The following is a 15,863-nucleotide window of genomic DNA, read 5'->3' on the forward strand; positions in this document are numbered from 1 at the left end:
TACTTTGCGTAGAGCCAAGCGCGATCGAGAGCTTTTTGTCAGGCTCATCGAATCGCTTCGTTGGCTCGTTAGAAAGCTAACTTGTATAATGACACGAGGCTAATGTGGCATGACGATGGAAGGAGAATGTAAAAGGGGTGAATACACAGGGCAAAGGCAAATTAGAGGACGCTCCGATGATCATACTCTTTTTTTGCTGCTCGCCACGCTCCTGGTTAAACCAACCACCTGATAATCGACCACGGATTTTCTTTTGCCGTATTCTTCGTAAAGAACAACTAAAAAAATGTTCTTCCGCGAGAGAGGCTTCCCCTTTGTGAAGAAAAAACGTTGACGCGCGAGACCGGCGATGATAGACATTTTTGACGCATCGCCAACTTCCCTGGGCGCTTGGACGGTCTAATTGCTAATTTTCGCGACGCTTAATAAATTTCATTTTATTAACGCGCTTGTTACGATATTGATATAGTCTGAATTTGTTATCTTCGTACTATATTATTGAACGGGCAGTCTGATGGAAATAAAGCGTCGTTTTCAGAGGACAAACGTAATTTATTTATCGAGCTCTTCATTTTTGCCATCTTCTTGGAAGATTCAAAATGATCTTGACGTCGCAACTATGCGAATAAGCGAAGAGAATGGAACATAAATGAACGTGTTGATTTACGCATTCACGAATAGAAAGATCTTATTTATGACGAGACAAATTTTTCAACAGAGGACACATTTCTATGGGATGAAACTTGAAGACGTTCGGATGAATTGGATATGCAGAGGAACAGTTTTCAATTTCAGAGCCTCGGGTATACGAGGGGGGCGGATAGCAGTGACGAGTCTCGTGTACATTCAAACTTTTGCCTGCCAGGGGTCCTAAGTAATTTCAGAGTAATTTAACCGGCCGGAGAGACAGAGGGACGAAGTGAAACGCTGGGACGAAAACTTTCCTCGAGTGAACGTGAGTAATCGTGCGTTGGACTCGGGATTATATTGACTGTAGTGTAGTGACATACATCGAGAACGAGAGATAAAGGGACAGAATTCTCAGCGTATATGCAATAAGTCAGGGAATGTTCGATGCAGCATTCATCAGTGTGGTACATCAGCCAAACAGTCCAGGTAAGCAGGCAAACACTGGGGAAGCGAGAGGGCAAAATCTCGTTGAAATCTCGTGGGGAATACGAGAGACTGGGGCAGAAGCATCCCCAAGGAAAGGGGGAAACCCGGACAGCTTTAAAGATACCTGCGCGGAGAGACGAGACGTCACTGAAACTTGTCAGAGGAACACAGATTTCGTTAAATCCTCGTTTTTACTTCCATGCCTCAAATTGAGTCTCTCACAAATCTGAGTTTATTTTATTCCGATATTTTTTCTCTTCACTCTTATTGCCCCACAAAATTTCATTCGTATTTCCTTAAGGTAGATCGCATGCCCGAAGTATCGTGTTTTATAGGTGTCTAAATTCGATCGATTTTTACTTCCTTATTAAAGATATAATAGCTTGCAATTGATGTCAAAGTTATTTATTCGAACTTGTAAATACATTTTTTCAACTTATCTTTTAGCGAATGAAATTACAAGCCATCAATTAATCGGGGATCCATCACTGACTGAACCAGAAATTTCATTCGTCTCTGGCGAAAATACTGCAGTTTTTAATGTAAAAAATCGCATTGGAGAACGCAAAGGGAAAACACAAAGGGGAATGCACCGAGAAAAAAGTATTAATAAAAAGACAGAAGGCTGTGACAGGAATGGGCCAAGCCAAGAAGAAACAAAATGCTGAAATAAGTAAATGTGAAGTTACACGAGTGCTCATCACCAATTTCGTTCAATCTTTATCGTAATATATATTTATTCCTAGTAAGACAATCGTCTCGAATTTTTTCCCCAAACCTTAATTACATACTTCATTATTATTGTGTACGTTTTTCATAAATTTCGTAAGAAGCGTTCATTCGTTAAATGGAAAAGTGAACGATTTTTTACGCATAGTCCCTAAAATCCTGTGCATTTTTCATCATATTTAAACACGTTCATCTCAATAACCAATAAGACGAATCCTTTAAAATTTCATATGCGTCTCAGTCGACTACTCATTTAAACTTTGTGTAAATTTCAAGTCTACCTTAAGAAAATCGTTTCGTGCATGAACTACCTAAATGCCGAATTACAGGGAGTTCATTCCTCCTACGAGTCGTACGTTCCTCCACAACATTTCGATTTTCTTTTATTAAAGTTTTTCGCAATAATCGTAGTCCGATTAATCCCCGGCGTAGTTGCAAATCTTGCAACAATAAACATTGAAAGTATTCGAGCATGTTCAAGATTTTGATGTTCCAGAAAAGAGACATGTCAGTTTTTATAAATTTAGCCTCGTACCCTTTTTCCTTTATATTCCTTAAGCAAAATCGAGCGTGCGTAATATTCTTTTGGAATAACTGCCTCGGAAATTGTCACATCTCATGTGTGATCTGATGGATTATCGATAATGAAAGCTCCTCTATAATATACACAATAGAATTTTTTGTTCCAGTGGGTAATAAAGAGAGGGAGAGCGAGTGAGCCAGAGAGGGTACATCACTTGCTCGAAGGGCGCGTCGATGAACACCATAAATATTATCTTGTGATAAGAAAATATTTATAAAAATAATACACAAGAGAAAATTAATCAAGCTAGAGATTTTTTTCGTTCCGGCACGCTTCGAGGCTTTTCAATGGTGTATAACAATGTTCATCCCCTCCCTAGCCACAGCCTGTCTTCTTTAGATTTTTCTCTGAGAGAAGATGATGTTAGAAGATCAGTGTGTGTGAACTATTGGGAAATGGGGTGTGAGGGTGTAATCACTGTCGGATGAGAAGGCAGGCGAGATAGAGCGCAAAATACGAAGAGAATCAGGCAAAGGGACAGCCCTTATCGCAGCTATTTTCTACCGGAGCTCTCGCTTCATTTTCTTCCATCTTTTTCTCCTCCCCTTTTAAGCTCAGCTGAGCAAAAGAGTGAGAAGGGAGAGAAGCAGGTACTCTCGCATGCTCAGACCACTTTAATCACAGGCGTTAATAATTCGTTTGGTAATTTATTAACCGAAGCGATGAAAGGTGTTTCGAGCGAAACATCGCTAGGACCAGAAATACCACATGCGAGTTAACCAAACTCAATCTGTCCCGAGAGACTCTCCTGCACTCGTCCTCTTCGTCGTTGACGTACTGCTTGTTACATACTCGCTCGAGCATTATCTCACCAACTATCCTTAAATAAACCCCCCCCCCCCTTCCTCTCCACTAGTTAATCCCCGGCTTTATTTTCCGAAGAGTTAACGATAGAACAAGTCCTTTTCCAGCATCGTATTCCTCGAGCTTCGAGCACTCGACTCTGTGGTCCAGCTCAACGAAGCTCTCCATTTGAACTCATTGTTTGATTGAATTAGGATAATTATCAGGCTTCAAAGAAACTGTCTATTTATTCACAGCTATGGAAGATCGATACAAGTTTCTGCTGTTAGTTTTTTTTACAAAATATTCCAACCCCTTAAATAATATCGAAAGATAACTTTTTGACTCCCACTGCCCGTAGGGCCAAAAGGCGGAAGTTATGCGCTTCACTGCGATCAGTGGGCGGGAGGATATTTCTTCGTCACCAATTAAATAAAGATATACGTCGAGTCGACACCCTGTCAGTTTTTTTTTCGTAAAAAAATGATGAACTTTGAAAAGTGTTTTGAAAAAACATCCGACTGAAAAACTCCTTCGCTTAAGAAAAGAGTAATAAACTTTAAAAAGTCGGAAATAAAATAGATGTCGGGATTTTCGTCGGGAGATGTCATTACTTTTTATTCAATGATTTGATTGGAAATTTCTTTCGATGAAAATCCCGACATCTGTTTTATTTCAGACTTTTTGGGGTTTATTACTATCTTTTCTTATTCCATGATACAATTAGTGAGAACTGAAAAAGTGAGACGAAGGGAAGAGAGCAGTTCATACATTGATGGGTTCGGTGTCCAATCTTTATATTAGGAAAGTAGCAAACGAAAATGGAGATTCAAAGTGTCGAATGAGTCGAGGATACCAGGAGAATATGTGAGTGGGAACGTTTACAGAAATTCGTGGGTGAATAGAGGATCTGCAGAGTTGAATAAGAAACGGGAATGTCGGCAAGCTCGTGAGAGTGCACATCAGAAGTTGGCGCATGTTTTCGTCTCGAGCTTTTTCATAATAGACGATCGGGGATGTTTTCAAAACACCGTTTTCTTTCTAAGTAGGAGGAAGCTCGAAATTCGCTTGGTGGGAAGCGAAGAAAGCAGAGCGAAGAAAATATCTGGTGGAAAAAAAAGCTGCAGATTGCGGAGGACCAGGAAAAAGGCATTGAGAAAAAAATACGTCGATTCCGTTTTCTTCGTGGTCTAGCAAATTTTACACAGATGATAAAGTGCGGGGGCGTTGACGGGAGGATCGAGCAAGGAAAGCTCGAGACGAGAGAAACTGTATTAAGCAAATGAACCGTTGTTGTTACCTCGCACATGAGGAAGGTCGCTGCTCGCTCGCAGACGAGATAATAATCGTAGTTAACCACCCCCGGATTTTCTGTCTGCGGGTCATTTTATGACGACTCGTCCTCGCACGAAAGATCACGAAACCGTGAAGTTTACAGGCTTTTTAAATGCTCACTTCAACGATGGGAATTTTTGTGAAGTTTTTAGACACGAGTGAAGTCAAGTTGCTCGTTATAGAATGTTTCGACGGGATTATCACTCGAGAAGAGTTTTGAAAAACTGCTGGCACTGGATGGCTAACGGCAGTTCATTTGCTGGTCTTTGTGGAAAGACTCTGCTCGAGTCGGAAATTTGAGATCTTGTTCATATCGAATAGTGTGGTTGAAGGTGCGACTAATTGTACGATATCATTTCAAAACAGTTATGAAATAACGAACATTTTCGTCGTGCCCCAAATGGTCGAAGCTTGCAAGAAGAACTAATGAGGGATTCTCGAAAAAGAGAGAAAAAGTTTGACTGAAAGGGGAAGTAAGAGTGAGGAAAAGAAAAAAGGCAGGCTCGCTCGTCTTTCTGGGAGCGGTACCAAAACGAAAAATGTCTTATCAAGAACGGTAACTAAATTCCAGTGTGCTTCGGGTCTTGCCACTTTCTCAGGTAATACTTCCAGCAGCTAACCGGTAGCTTTGTAAAAAAAAAAATAAGGTATTTCATATATTTGTGAATTTCAACAGTTTTTGTTCATCTCTGAGACGCCCAAAGTAAAAACCGAATAAAAAAATGATTGAAGGTTGTTCAATAGAAAAATTTTGCACATACTGCGAGTTAAAGTTCTATGGTTTCTCCATCTGAGTCTTACGATTTTGATTTTAAAAAAACACAGAGTAATCTTCCGAAGAAAAGACCAGAAAAAAGCATGATCTACCGTCTAGTTTTTGAGAAAACAATGATTGTTATAAAAATCGTGGGAGAATTTTAGTGGGAGAATTGCAAGGTTCGCGACGTGTGTACAGCGTTGCCACGATTCAGGCGTTTCTGAGCGTTCGTTTGTACGCTCGTGTATGCGCAAACGGCACGAAGATGTATTCCAGCAGGGGCGTACGCAAAAGAAAAAATATAAAAATTCCAAAATCACGAGCAATTGTGAAATTTCGTTAAAATATCGCGACGAATGATGTTCGCACAGGAAGGGGGCTGCACTATATTTTTATACGGCGCTCAGTTATCGAATTACCTGAATCGAAATGAGAACGAATCTTCATCGTCTCACAGCCCATAGAAAGGCCTGTACATATTCGGCGCGAAGAAACGTCATGGCGAGCGTCAGTATTTCGTAGTTTCGTTGGTATACGATACAGCTCCAACGTGGACAGGATATTCATTGCCAGTGGTCGAGTGTTCCCATCATTATGGGGTTGGAAGGGAAGAGATGGCTTTCGAGGTTGGAGTAACGAAGGTGAAAGCTTACCTCTCGGCGACGGCATCGAGCTCTCCGTGCGTGTTACCTCGATTATCTAACGAGGACGGCTGGTTGAATCGAGGAAAGTAGAATTTACTGGGAACGCGTGATGCTGCGTGAGCGAGGGTGGATTTTCGCTCCCTTTTCACCGGCATATGTGCATATATATTCATTTATATTATGTGTATGTGTACCTAAAGCATACGTATACGATATTAATGTATAGGAACAAACAATTCTATAGAACGGAGTCCACGAGGGGTGAATAGTGTAAGAACAGTGGTGATGTCGAGTATAGAACCGTCATAACTGTTCTGACCACAATACTATGCGGTTATGGTCTAGCTTCGGGCGGGGCGGAGGCTTTCGCTATTCGAGAATTTGGAAACCTCGCACGTCTCGCTGACACTACACACTGCCGCGTGAGAATTATTCCGGAATTTCTCGTGTTCTCGCGCACATATAGGCGTGTGTGCGTAATATAACTAGCAAACAAAAAGACCAGCTCGTGGGTAAATTTCCTCATTCGATGATGCAGTTGATGTGCGCCCTTGTATTAGTTAGCCAGCGAACCAACCGGATTCCTCCATTGTCCACTTCTCTTTCTTCCACTTCGAATAACGACGTATGCATATATATTCATGGGGATAAACGCATGTGGCATGGAAATATGCGTAGAAACATATGAGCGTACGTAACGCCGTTTCTGTGATGTGCTTAATCACTAAAAGCTTTTCCTGGCCATATGAATCAGACGTGCATATCGCATTTGTCATTCGACGCTCGGAATATTCCGTTGAAAATTTGTGCTACCTATTCGGACACTAATAGTAGCCCCCGGATTCTGGCACCTTGAACGAAGTTTCGCGATGAGCTCACCGCTTCTACGCTCCTTACTCTTGGAGAAGAGAACGAGAGAGAGAGAGAGAGAGAGAGAGAGCACGATACCAGTGAAATTCGACTGCGTATACGTTACGAAGCTATAACTAATGAGGCTCGTGTGCTTCTCTTTCTTCAATTGCCAAAGTTATTATCCACTAATAACACAGCCACGTGAACGCCCATTCTGGCAAAGTTTGTTCAACACTTTGACGTGTCTTGTTAATTGGCTTGAATAGAATCGCAAAGAATAAATACAAAGTTATGATGAACTTTGTTCGTTGACTAAATAACATTTATTTAGTGGACACTTCGTTTACAGTGAGAATACAGTATAATACAGTTCGTTGCCACAAATTGGTATGGCGAACGCCAACACCGATTTCGCAAACGACCCACACGAGTTGGTGAAGATGAAAATCTTTTCTCTTAAAAATATGATTCACGAGCCCAATATTCTCCGCTGCATTGTTTCGAGTCGAATAACGTATAAATCTTTTGCTCCCGAGCCTTATTGCGGAAGAGCAATTTGTATTGTAACGGAAATTGGCATCGTCGAAGTTGCAACGTACATCCCCGCAAGTTGTATACACGCGAAGGTGGTCCCTGGAACACGAGCAATGCACGTACAACCAAGTGAACCGAGTAAATTTAACAGTTTTGTCGACCCTGTTATATATATTTCTACACACACACATATATATTTATGTACACTCATGAATATATACGTGCACATAGTAGCGGCTAACGCAAGAGACGATTACCCGAAGGGGTTGGTAGGGGTTCGTTCACGCGCGAATTTAGTCGTGCAACAGGTGGGCAACATAATAATTGCCTTCGCTCCTGTAGAAAATTAGTCGGTTATCGCGTGTGTCTCGCTATGTCGATAAATGTCATTTGTACGTATGTACAGGTGCATGCGGTATAGAAATCGTCTGAGAACGAGGCCACGTGAGTTGAGTGAATGAGGCCTTATAATCGAGGTGAAGGAACGAATCTTTTTTTTCATTCTCCAGCAGAGGGTTTGCCAAAAAATCGTGCCGAGCATTTTCTAATACCAGAGTCGGAGGGGCGTGGGTCTGACCACGGTTGTTCATTATCTCCTGTGAACTCTTTTCGCAGTTTTTATTCACCGGGGAGAGTTGCACTCATAAAATTCATTATTCTTCATTGTTTTGACCTCGCGCCATGGGCCGGCGGATTAAATGTTCGGAGTTTCGGGAAGTTTGAACATTTAATTAGCTGCCTCAACCAACCGGAAAATGGGCGAAACAAAATTAATCTCATTCAAATAAGGAAAGCCGTTTTTTTACTATTATTATTGTGGTGAGGAAATAAACATGGGTATTATTGTGTGCACAGAATTAATTGACTCTTTGACACGTTAGCAAAATGGGGCGTTTCGATCGTCGGTAATACAAATTAAAACCGACTTTACGCTTCCACAATAATATTCTGTCCTCAAATTATTTTCGCAAATTTTTGTTGAGCCACCGACGTGAAATAACTGCGATAAAGAAAGCAGTTTTACAGTGGTATTTCAGTGTGGATCGGAAGGGTGGTCGGTGGTTGCGATTGTTCATCGTAGCGTTAGTGAACTCGAGAGGCAACGAGGTGCGTTGGATTAACGACCTATCGAAGCATACCAGTTCTTGGAACGATACTCTTCGATATACGTGTATAGCGGGAAAAGCAGCCGGCAAGGGTGGACGAGGGTAATAGTTGGATGTATTTTAGAGAGATGGCTTGGTAATAGAGAGAAAAGCCGGCGTCTCGTATGACCTGGCTGGTGACCGGTCGAACGACCCGGGGGCAATCGGGTGTAATCAGAGGCGTTATGGAACCAAGAACGATAGAGGGTGGACTTTACCACCGACCGTTCTTTTTCCATCTAAGTATGTTGAAAAAAAATAAAAAACAATGAAAAATAAAAAAGACAAAAAAAATGCCCCCAGTCACACTTTCCTCTCTCAACACTCCACGCTCTCAATCCCGCTGTTGGTGATCGCAAAAACCGGTTTTGCGGCGTTTTAAGCCTTTTTACGAGGCGTCCAGGCATGCAAGGGTGGCTTGCTAGGGAGAGGGCTGCTGATCAGAGTAGCCATACGACAACGTGCCGGCGAACCGTGCTTCAAACACTCCCATCTTTCTTTCTCTCTCTCTCTCTCTCTCTCCCTTCCTTTATTTTTTCCTTTATTCTGCAACCTCTTTCTCCCTCCCTCACACATGCAACCCCCATAAGCTCTTGTTATATGGTGCGAATGAGCAAAAGACATCGCGCCGTAACAACACGGATGAAATGCTTCAGCCTGCCACGACTCAAAGGATCTTTTCCAACCCCTCGCCTTCATCAGAAAAAAAAAATAGATCTCTCATCTCAGGACTCCGTTTTTTCCGTACACCCCTTTGGCATACTTTTAGAAATATTTTGCTGATCGATCATTGGGCATATCTTGATAAATTGGGCACGGTCAACATTTCATAGGGACATGCTTTCTTCCGACTTCGTGTTCTTGACAATTTCAGTATCTAAGATCTTAACGTTTAAGGTAGTTTATGCACGAAACGATTCTCTTAAGAAGATCTTGAAATTTACACAGAGTTTAAATGCGTGATCTACTGACACGCATATCAAATTTTAAAGGCTTCTTCTTATTGGTTATTGAGATAAACGTGTTTAAATATGAAGAAAAATACACAGGGTTTCGGGACTATATGCGCAAAAAATCGTTTATCTTTCCATTTAACGAATGAACGTTTCTTACGAAGTTTATGAAAAAAGTACACAATAATGATGCGAAGTATGTAACGAAGGTCTGGGAAAAAATTGTGGAATAAATATATATTATATTAAAGATTGAACGAAATTGGTGATGAGCACTCGTAATAACCTCACATTTGCTTATTTTGACATTTTGTTTCTTCTTGGTTTGGCCCATTCCTGTCACAGGCTTCTGTCTTTTTATTAATTCTTTTTTCCCTTTGCGCTTTCCAATGCGATTTTTTACATTAAACTGCAGTATTTTCGCCAGGGACGAATGAAATTTTAGGTTCAGTCAGTGATGGATCCCCGATTAATTGATGGCTTGTAATTTCATTCGCTAAAAGATAAGTTAAAAAAATGTATTTGCAAGTTCGAATAAATAACTCTGACATCAATTTCAAGTGATTATATCTTTAATTAGGAATTGAAAATCGTTCCAATTTAGACACCTATAAAATACGATCCTTCGGGCATGATCTACCTCAACTCGTGTCGTTGGACAAACTAAACTCTGGCGACTGCGATAATTTTTCAACAACTATTTTTTCGTAGATCGTCATAGGTTTTAAAACCGAATATTAATTGTTCGTTAAAACAATGGATTCTCCCTTTTTCGTTTAATTTAATCCTCCATTGGAAGAAAAACCTTTCGGGACTCCACTGAATAAAGCCCTTGCGCGAAGGGCTAATATTTCGTATCTCGCCGCCTCACACTTCAATTTGCCCGAGCACGTGGACCACCAGAACTAATCAATCAATCGCTCAATTTTCTTTCTCCCCATCCCTTAAGACTGTGCTGCAGAATTGTTTCGAGTGGCAATATCTCTCGTAACAACCTCATGCTTTGCGATAAGCCGCGTTTGCCCTCAACTTTTCTTCCATGTTCTTGAGAGATGTTACCCTTCGAGTGCCTTTTTCTTCAAATAGGGTTGACCAACGCTCATTTCGTAGATTGGCGGGCTGCGAGAGCGAAAAAGAGAGAGAGAGAGAGACGAGGAGAAAGAAAGGGCTGTAAATAAATCACCCTGAGATGGGAGAGCTCGAAGGGATAAATAAGTATGGGAAATAAGATGGAGGAGAGGGAAATTTTCCTCGAAACGAGGGAGCTGACACTTTCTCGTGATCGCTGAACTGCGAGCGAAAAGTGGTATATTCCGTCTTGCTATGCGCGGCAGAAACTTTCAAAGCGAAAACTTTGGCCGACATAATCCATTTCCATGAATCCCAAATAGCCGAGGGATTCAATTGACATTTTAAATAACGAATGACATCCGTCTACGTAGCGCAAATGTATCAAATATCAGAAGGGAACTCGTGCCTCAGTTACGAGTTCGTTGATAGAGATAACGTTATTTCAATGTTACCGCAATTCAATTCATTCGATCAAAGGACCAAATTGAAACGCGAGGGATCACTCTTCCCTCGAAGCACCTAAATCATTTGTCCTCGAAAAGTCCTCCCAAGGTAATTCGAACTCGGGGACATTAAAAATCTAGAAAACACTGGATACGAACAACATTTTGGAATTCCAATGAAAATTCTATCAGAGAATTTGTAAAGTAAAAATCGAACTGGAAAAAGCATTCCTGCGGGGAAGAGACTCGACGTTATTTCGTTTCAAGTAATCATAAACTCGAATGCTTTATTCAAACAATGTAATAAACAAGTACTTTTGGTAGTAAAAGTGCATCACAAATTTCCACGAGCAGGTGTTTCTAACAGGCATGAAAAAAGAAAAGAAAAAAAATGTTTGTACTATTTCTTTTTCAGAATCACAAATTCTACATTTATGTACGAAAAAGACCTGCAAAAAGGATCAATAGCTCGGTAAAACTTGGCAAAAGGAAGTATGTGATGAAACTGAGTTGGAATAAGGAAAAAAATGCTCTCCGGAGGGCGGGAGGACGGGCTAACTTCGAAGTGGACTTGAAACTCGTGTGGGGAGGGTATATATGAGCGAAGAAAGAAAGATCCGAGCCCCCGAAGTTCTTCATTGTTATATCTGTACGTACATAGACTTGAGTAAAGCGATGTATAGGCGGTGTGCTCAGCCCCTCGTGGCTTATGGCGTCGACTCGTAATTCGTGGCTATTCGTAAATTCTATGGATGCAGCCTCGGGCTCCCAATGTAAAAATTCACCCAGGTGAATTGAGGAAAACGCGCGCCGCGAGTCCTTTCCAGACTTTCCAGGAACAATTTCCATCTTGCCTCAACTAACTCGACCGCTACTCCTCTTTCTCAATATCTCTCTTTTAAAATGAAAAAGAAAAAAAAAACGGAAGATTGAATACGAAGGCAAAAAACGATAGAAATATGCTGCAGCGCTTCCGGTTTGGGATGCACTTTCCAGGCTCCCGATTTTCACGGTCTTCAATCTCGTAAGATTAAATATTCTATTGGATCGAAAAATATAAATATTCATCGTTCCTTTGATGACTATTATTATCAAAGTCAGTCATTCGTGCTTTTGCGAGTCCATTTGTTTTGCTTATTCTATTTGAGAGAATTTTTTTCCCGACGATTCTCACTATGCAATCGCGACTTGTCAATGAAATCGACTTCGTTGCTTCGAAAAAATCTATATTTTCATTGCTTATAAATTGAATAACGTTATACCAGGAGTGATCATTGATCATGAGTTTCCTCCGCGTTGAGGAAATGGAGAAAAAAAAAATGGGAAATAAACCTAGTGAGCCGGTGGATGAGTTCCGAGTACAGTATGAATTTGGTAAAAAATGGATTTTTTCTGCTCCGAGGTATAGGACCAGAGCGCGTATGTTGTATTTCATACACGTGGATGAACCCGAGCATCCCGTCGTTATTCGTTTCGACGAGATCGTTCGATGATATATACGAGGCTAAACATGCCAAATCAACCGCTTTTTTTACGCGAGAAATACATCAAAATGTTTTTGTTTTTGTTTTTTTTTGTTTTTATTACATAAATTCATGTTAAAATATGATGTTACGCACTAAAAATAAACGAACTCGATCTGAATGATTGAAAAAATAAGAGCATTTATCTATGACAAACAAGAATGAAATCGTGTCACAATGAACAGAAGAAATTTGTGATTTTTCCTTCCTTGAGATAAATTGATTATCAATTCATTGAAGTATCGCTCGTTTCATCGAATTTCTCGTACTTTTTCTTTCGTGTTTTTAATACCCAAATAGAAATATGAAGGAAAATAAAAATAGTCCAACGCGTTGGATGAACTTGTCGAAAAATGAAGGGTATTTCTCGACTATGGAAAAAAATGTGCTAGTCAATTTGAGGTATTTTATTTCAAAGAGTCAAAATGGGAGAGTGTACTCGATACTACGCGATGTATAGAGGCGACGAGAGACGAAGTGGTGTGAGAGGGTACGAAACGAAAAAGTCAATCAAACATTCTTGTATAGCCGGTAGCGAAATGGCACGGAGAAATGGAGAAAAACCATGTGCCCTTTCAGCGGCGTCAGTGGAGAGTGGCGAGATCGATGAAATTTAAACTCGACGTATTTCATTTCTCTCTGTTTTTTCTCTCTTCGATTCCTACCCGACCTCGTGGTTTTGCATACAAAAAAGTAGCTGGGCAGAGGAATGGACGTTGGGGTTGATCACTTCAGCCCCTTTCGGACACGAAACAGAGGAATATAATTCATCCGTAGATGATAGAAAATGTGAATTGAAACGAGAGCGAAGAGAATTCAACGTACCCTAAGCCATTTCCGCCCTAAACATTGCACGATGTCGAATAATTGAAAAAAAAAATAAACATACAAACGAACTGGAGTCCCCTGAAAGTAAAGTACCTGAGCAATTACTGAGCCATTATTGCTAAAAAAAAATAAACAAATCTCTAAGTTTCGAGTCACCTTCGCGTGAACAATTCATTAAAAAAAATCTATCTTTTGCCACAATCCGGCCGTAATTTCGCGTCAGAGTCCTCAAGAGCGATGAAATTTTTGTTTTTCACCAAGCAAATTAACTCGGATCATCTTGTAACCGGAGCGAAAATTCTTCTTTGCCATCACAAAACATAGGGAGCCGTACAACAGAATGGGATACCGACGAGTAGACGACGGAGAGAGTCGGACTCGAAACGGTTCGCGCGTGAGGGGCAAGGACCAAACGAACTGAATGCGAAAGGAAAAAGCGGATACCCAGAAGCAGAGCGGAAAGCACCAGAGTCAACACAGGGAAAAGTCTCCCGCCAGGAAATCCGTCAGAAAGCATGCGGTCCGATGTGCGTTAGAAGGAGAAAATAGTTGAACTATTTTCGAAATTCGGACACGAGTGATTCTCTTCACGGGAATGAACCAAGAGACCAAATTTTCCCCGCATCAGCCTCAGGAGACTGCAGAAACGTGCGATACATCTGCGTACGGGATTCGCTCACAACACGAGGCTGAAGCAATTTGAGCTGTGTAAGAAAACGTGACGACGAGAGAACTAGAGACGTAGGGAGATAAAAGAAAAAGCCGAGGGAACCGTAACAAAAATCGCTCGTATTATTGCTCGCGATTGTCAAAAAATCACTTCGATTACTCAACTCTTTTCGCAGTTTCATTAATTCGAATCGTTACTCCGTAGAAAAACTTGGGATATTTTGAACTGGAAAAATTCTCATTCGCGAGCTATCGTTCGACGAAAATGTTTTCTCTTTATAATACGAACGACGAAAATCACAGTTTCGAATAAACAATTTAACAGTCTGCGAGATTTGGAGGAATAATCTGCACTTGATTTAACTTTCATACTTTTATTGATGGAGCAGGTAAAATGGTATTTGGATTATGAAACTTTTTCAACCTCGCGATATTGGAAGCTTAAAAGTAATCCTTGAGATAGACTTTACTGTATTTCCATACGATTGTTTCTGGTTTTGTACTGTGTCTTTGTAAGAAGGCAGCAAGGCAGAGTTTGCTCAACTTTAGGTTTCGGTGGAGTAGTTGACGTCCTTTTGTTCACAGGAACGAATACACTATATATAAATGTACGTTTGGTGCATTATATCTGGGACGTGTATATATTCGTGGGTCTGTATGTGTACAGCTATGTGTATATGGAAGCTCGAAATGCTTGGGAGAATATAGGTCAAGCTTGAAAATAACGCAAATCCACGTCATTCTCTCACGCGTCCTTACGTCCAGGGCAGACTGGATTTTCTCTCGTTATTCGGTGGCTGGGTATTAACGTGTTTTCCCATATTTTCTTTCGCCACGCTTCTCTCGCGTTAAGATGCGTTTCCTGCTTTGTCTAGACGCATATTCTCCTATTGTGGACTTTCCACTGTGCATTAAGGCTGCAGGACGAAACGAAACAAACAAATGTTCGGGCGAAGAAAGCAATTCTGTTTGTTGCTATTCCAATTTCGCTAGAGATTTTAATGTTTTTGAGTCTTTGTCGAGAAGTCCTTTTGAAAATTGTATTTATTGGAACAACAGAAATATTTTTCATCGATTCTCATTCGTCTGGACTACGATCATGAGTATTTTTTGTTCTCCATCCTTAGATCTTCGACATAATTAACGTTAAATCAGCATTAAGGGGGGTCTATCCTAATTGGACGAGCAAAAAGAAGACTATTATCAAGAATTTTTTTGACTGGTATGGATTATAAATATGGATATAAAAAGTGTTGGGCCTTGAAAATACACTCTTGAAATACACGGCAAGATTTTTTAATATTTATTTTACTCAGTTTTCGTACAGAAAAATGGGGGAGAAGACAGATTCAAAAAAAAGATGGGTGTGCGTTGATGATAAAATTTCTGGAATGGATGATCGAAAAAAGTGGTATTAGATTCAATGGGTAAATGGCACATATCATACGATTTTTGATTTTTTCAAAAATCATAAAATAGCGACCATTTTTCGAAAAACTACGAAAAAGCACGTTTTTTTAAATCCGTTTTTTTTTTTAATTTCAAAGTTCGTATGATATGCGCTATAACTATAATCATAAAGAACACGTGGTAAAATTTTGGTAAGGGTCGGTTCAATGGTTTCGGAGATTTCGTCCACGAGACGTCCAAAAACGTCATTTTGAGAAAACGCTCCGAAAGCCAGCAAGTAAACGTCGCTCAAAAGTACGCTTAGACTGCTCAGATTATTATAAAATTTTCGTATGATACTTTGAAATATGTACACATTCGAAAGTGCAATAAAAAATGGGTTTTTTGAAAATTCCAATTAGGGTAGAGTCCCCTTAATGTATAATGAATATAAAATATAAAGATGCGGAAAAAGGGAGTAACGGAAATACAACGATGGAGAGGGGTAG

The sequence above is a fragment of the Venturia canescens genome, chromosome 4 (genome assembly GCF_019457755.1).
Source record: "Venturia canescens isolate UGA chromosome 4, ASM1945775v1, whole genome shotgun sequence".
In the NCBI taxonomy this organism is placed as follows: Eukaryota; Metazoa; Arthropoda; class Insecta; order Hymenoptera; family Ichneumonidae; genus Venturia; species Venturia canescens.